Source organism: Homarus americanus, unplaced genomic scaffold (assembly GCF_018991925.1).
Source record: "Homarus americanus isolate GMGI-L3 unplaced genomic scaffold, GMGI_Hamer_2.0 scaffold55932, whole genome shotgun sequence".
In the NCBI taxonomy this organism is placed as follows: Eukaryota; Metazoa; Arthropoda; class Malacostraca; order Decapoda; family Nephropidae; genus Homarus; species Homarus americanus.
The window spans coordinates 6,149-11,718 of NW_024743493.1; the positions used below are offsets into that span (position 1 = coordinate 6,149).

At 38.2% G+C, this 5,570-nt stretch overlaps 1 long non-coding RNA gene across 1 annotated transcript; it reads left to right on the forward strand.

Moving 5' to 3' along the window:
• The first annotated feature begins 1,279 nt into the window (after nucleotides 1-1,279).
• Nucleotides 1,280-4,273, forward strand: LOC121877176. The gene is made up of 3 exons (XR_006090924.1): nucleotides 1,280-1,399; nucleotides 3,235-3,344; nucleotides 4,155-4,273. It is a non-coding gene; the product is annotated as an uncharacterized LOC121877176 (long non-coding RNA).
• The last annotated feature ends 1,297 nt before the right edge of the window (nucleotides 4,274-5,570 follow it).

Below are 5,570 nucleotides of genomic sequence, written 5' to 3' on the forward strand. Positions count from 1 at the left end.
AGGTCGGCGATCGTACCCCTACGTCCTCTGCATAGACCTAGTCTCTCGGCGTAGCTGGCTGTACGCTGATTGGCTGGTCGGAGTGCGGCCGGAGCTCAGTTGGAAGTTGTAGGGGAGAGTAGCCACTACAGTGCTCTCTACATACATGTTGTATTGGATGTACAATGCAGCTTGGTACTGGGAAGGCAGCATGGTTACAAGCGTGATGTAGAGAGAGCTGGTTGGTGAGGACGCTCAGAGAAGGACCAGCTTGTGGGTCGCCATGCTCGCCGGCGGGAGTGAGGACCACCAGGCAGGAGGAGGAGGAGCGAGGACCGCCAGGCAGCGGCGGAGGAGGAGGTGTTGCTGGCTGGTTGGTGGAGGTAGAAGAGACAGGTCACCAGGAGGTCAGGTCTTAAATAGCGGGGGCTAGGCGTGGCTTAGTAGTTGACCCCGCTCCGTGATGTATGGCGGCGCTGGTTGACCCAGACCACGAGGCACACACTGGGGAATTGGTGGGGTCGGCTTGGGAACTTCGTGTTTTCTTCTTTCCTTGTGGTTATCAGCATATACCTAGATCACGCGCACCTACAGTGATTTACTTAAGAGAGAGGCCCAGCAAGGTACAGATACATTCTGGAACCATAACTTGCCAACAGTGTGTAACAGACATGACCGACTGCCCAAACAGCTAACAAGCCGATCAGTGGCGAAGAGGATGAAGTAAAGTAAATTCAGAAGCGTGGATAGAGGTGATTGTTGTGTCGACATTTTCAAACCCAAGGACGTTCTTTGGTTCTTTCTTGCCATTTCCATTAGCAGCCACACCTGAACAAAGAGGGAGATGTACGATCGTTTTTTACCGGGAAATTTTTTTTAGTTACCTACAGCCTAGATTCTTACTTGATAGAAGACTGTATAGACAGAGAGGCTGCCTAACTTACAGTTTATTATGACATTCAAATTTTAGACTGAAGAAATAATTGAAAATTTCGTATCATTTATTAGTTAATATAATAAATCTATTAAATTATGGAATTTGATATTTTAGGTGAATATAAAATTAAAAATTTTTTCTTTATCAGTCATATGAAAATTTTAAAAGATATATTTTGAATGGTCTCTTGTTCGAGTCCCTCTCATGCATGTTGATACATTTGGAGGAAAGATTTCAGAAATAAGAAAAATAATAATAGATTATCATTTAAAAATATTTTAAAATTGATTAATATAATGTTTTTTAATTTAATACACTCACCCAAAACGTTTCCACTGTATGTGACTTATGTGCAAGGTTCGAGACAAACATTGTGTGTAAACAATATCTCCTTCATGGTGTGTGAGTTGGAGTTGTGTGGGATAGTGTTCACACATCTGCCCCTCTATCTTATGAACGACTCGACCCAAGAATAGAGTAGTGGTCAGTAGCGAAATATTAGGTCCTGAAATCATGATTCACTGTGGTGGAGTAGCCTCTTTAATATTTTTCCACAACTTAACTATGGCAACAAATTATCCCTTCTGCTGTGGCTTTTATTAAATTTGTTGGGTATTAATTTACAACAGTGTTATTATGGGGGCTGTATGTTTGGTTGGTTCACTTGTCCGATTATCAATAAATCATTGGTAGGTTAATTATTGATGACTGACCCACGGCCAATTTTTAATAGAAAACGATTATGAAAACGCCGCAATTTCACTTGTTTTATAGTGGACACTGTTGTAGTTTGTGCAAATGTGTTAAGAGGTGGTTATTTCTAAATTAAACCGAACCTAACCTTACTTGAAATTAAAAACACGCAGCAGAAGCATCGTTAAAAGACCTCGCCAACCTAACCAAACAAACCTACCTAATCTTACCTAACTTCTTAGCCGGGGGACTCCACCCCTCAGGTATATTAAACAGAAAGAATTTACTATGATATGGTGTAATTTTATGTGTATTTGTGGGCATGAGAGCAGCCGTCTGTACCGAACAGTTCTTAAGCATACACTGAGCATCACCGTTGATCAAGCCCGGGCGGTGCAGTGTTTTGAAATATGTCAAAATGATTGGCTGTTTACATCCTGGAATGAGACGTCACTGCCGCATTACTGCCGAAAAGACAAAGTATTGTGTGCCTAGGCGCCTTATTATTTGCCAAACAAAGCATTTGCATCAGAACTCACTGATGAAAATAAAGTAAGAAAGTAAACAGTAAAACAAATAACTTGTCTGTGGGTCAGTCATCAATATTAACCATTGGTAGTGAGCATTCACTGCTGTGAGGAAGGGTAAAATTATCATTTAGGTCATGCATCTATTTTTCGAAGGTCAGAATCATTCAAAACACATCCAAAACTATCAGAAAAACATAATTTTAACCTAACTTAACCTAACCTAAACCTAAATTCGCTGCATGGCCAAACGATAATACCTGAGAAAGGTAGGAAATGCAGTCCTGGACATAATTGCCACTCTAGCACACAAAAATTACCATAAAACTTAAAGGTAGAGGTGGAGACAATTAGCACCTGAAGGATGTATGGAATTACACCAAATTTTCAGATGTTATTTAGATGATACTAAGTAATAAAACAAATTGAGTGTAATTATTGATGAGATACCCGGTGCCAATTGGTGATTATTGATGACTTTACTGCCGCTGTATTTTCATAGAAAAAGAAATTAAAAACGCAGCAATTTCACGTGTGATTTATAGTGGAAACTGTCGTAGTTATGGCAAATGTGTTAAAAAGTGGTTATTTCTAAATTAAACCTAACCTAACCATAATTCATAAGAAAACAATTGGTAGAAGCATTGTTATAAGACCTCACCTATCTAACCAAAGAAACCTACCTAACCTAACCTAACCTACCTAACTTTTTAGCCATGAGGCTCCACCCTCACGGCCTGAACAGCTTATAAACATACACCAAGCCGCCTGAGCATAGCTGTAGACATCGATTGGGCCCCGCCTTATTGATTTATCACTGCACAAGATGAAGTAGTGCTGCGAATGAGAACTTAAGAGAGGTGCAGAGTTATAAGAGAAGGTGTGAAATTTGGAAGTGAAACAAAATTTGGAGGTGTGGATTTTACCACTAACACATGAGAGAGCGTGGGTGTAGCTTCATCTGACTGATGGCAGGCTATAAATTAAGACATTTAATTACAGTAATTAATATTTGTTCTGAAGAATACTGTGGACTCTGTTTAATCCTTAGTGGTTATGATACCAACTACAATATGTTTTTTGACTGTTGCATTTTAGGTGCAATGGCAGGGTTTGGCTTAGAAGAAATTGGCATCCCAGGAGGTGTGTATCTTAAGGAGTCACTTACACACTGTACAGATCCTCTAAAGGCTATAGAAGAATTTCAGGTAAATATTATATTTCATAAATTTCATATTACTGTACTTTAGTTGGTCCTATTCTCATAATTTATTAGTTTTGTCTGTTATATTGTGCATTATTATTTTGCATGACAAGAGTAAATTAGTTATAAGACTGCTAAAGCTGCATACAGTATAGAATTTGCTTTGCACCTACTGGTGTTTAGTCTGTAGCAGAGAAGTTTGTCCCTGGGACTCCCAGTCGATATTGTTAGAAATTGTTAACCTGGAATAGACAATTTCAAATATTTTCCAAAAGTATCTTTATTGTTGATGTACTTTAGAAAAGGAAAAAAAAACATAGCTTTCCTTAGATGTAAATCCTAACCAAGATGTGGACTCCAGCTCTGAAGAGGGATGGCTATAGATAGAAATACATAATTAGACAAGCAAATTTTTGAAAGGGTAGAAGTTATGCTGTAGCTTGTTCTGCTAAGAATTTAAAAGTATATTTGAAAGCAATAAAAACTAGTTCTTATTATTTTAGTCTTATGAACAAAGAAAAAACTTGTTTCATTACTGTTGCTCCCAATTCTTATGAGCTACAAAGTGTAAATACCATAGAAAATGCATTGTTAAGAGTGTATCAGTTTACACAAAGAGCCTATTCCCTTCCAGTCACCTTTACCTGAAGACAGTTTGCTTGGTCTTACATACTATATACTGTACTGCACAGTACATGCTTTCTATTTTGTATGTAATTGATTTTTTTGCATTTTTAATATTTAAATATACAGTACATACAGTATACAGTATTCCTGTGAAGTACTGAACTTGTAAATATATTATATTTTTCAGTTAGAGAATGGGATCCTTCTGCCATCACTGAGACCCATGTTACATCTCTTGGATTTGCACGGGGTTAAGCGACTTGACTTTCACAATTCTATCATGGAGGTGAGATGTGGCTTTAGCTTTAATCTTTAGAATTTTGACAAATCATCCAGATTCTTTGTCATGGAAAAGGGGTAAAATTGCAGATTACAGCAACCAAAGAATCTGATAAAAAAAATTCTGATGGTTTTTGATGCGATTGGTTCAAATCTGACATTCATTTTTATCAGAAATAACTAGTTTTAGATTTAACCCTCCCCCTCCCCAACAATAATGGGGGGAAGCGTGGGAATTCAGGGTTCAGGGTTGGGGAGAGCCAAAACGAGTGATTTGTGGTAAAAGCAAATTCCAAAATTGTCCGAATCGCAAAAAGAAAACATTAGAAGAACACATTACGCAACAGGAATTCTGTTATTTACAAAAAAATAGTAGAAATAATAGTTCTAACGATCGCATGTTCTGAATTCCCGGTACTCTGTGCTTGCTAACTTATGCAATATAGCCCCTTACCCCTGGTTGCCCTAGCCGGGGGCTTTACTCCCAGGCCCCCAGACACTATGTAATAACCCAGAGTCGCGTGGTCAGCCTCCACGAGAATATAAATAGCCATTACAATATTTGGTAAAATTGCAGATAGGTAAGCGAACATACGAACATGAACAATTTGAGCAACAGCGTAGGGGCAACAGGTGCTCTGATTTTAATCTTTTTAAAATTCAATAATTTCCTTTTTATCAATTTGTGACGGAATTGTAATATAAGAAAATGATCATAGAAAAAATAGTTCTATCGATTGAAAGAAGTGAATTTCCGGAATTTTGTGGTTGTTGTTTACTGCAGTATTACCGGAAGAAGATAATGAACTGGTGATGAAGCTATTGATGATTGTGTTTGATACCTATCACTTTCCTGTGTATGGTAGATTTCAGATCAATTTGCATGGGTCAAAGAATAAACATTTACCATACAGCCACCCACTAGAGGTGGTCATGATGAGGGAAGGTGGCCACTGGCCTGTGTAGGATCCCTCCATTGATCTTGATAATTTTGTTGTTTTTGTGCATTGTACAGTTGAAAATATTGATAACAATAAATATGTAATGAATACAGTAATTCAAAATTAGTATGAAATAAGTGGAAGTACAGTATGCTGAACCCTCACTGCTTGTAATTTGATATTGTTGGGCACTGGGTCCATCAAATTGGCCCAAAATATAAATGGAGTGAATATCCTGGTTAGTAAGCCCACTACAAGATGCCATGATGAAACAAACACTGAGGGTAGAGGCAGGAAGTAGCCTCAGGCCATCATCCAAGAGGTGCCAATTATCACTTTATGTCCTTTCTAATATTTCTTGATGGTTCTCTTTTGAATTTGAC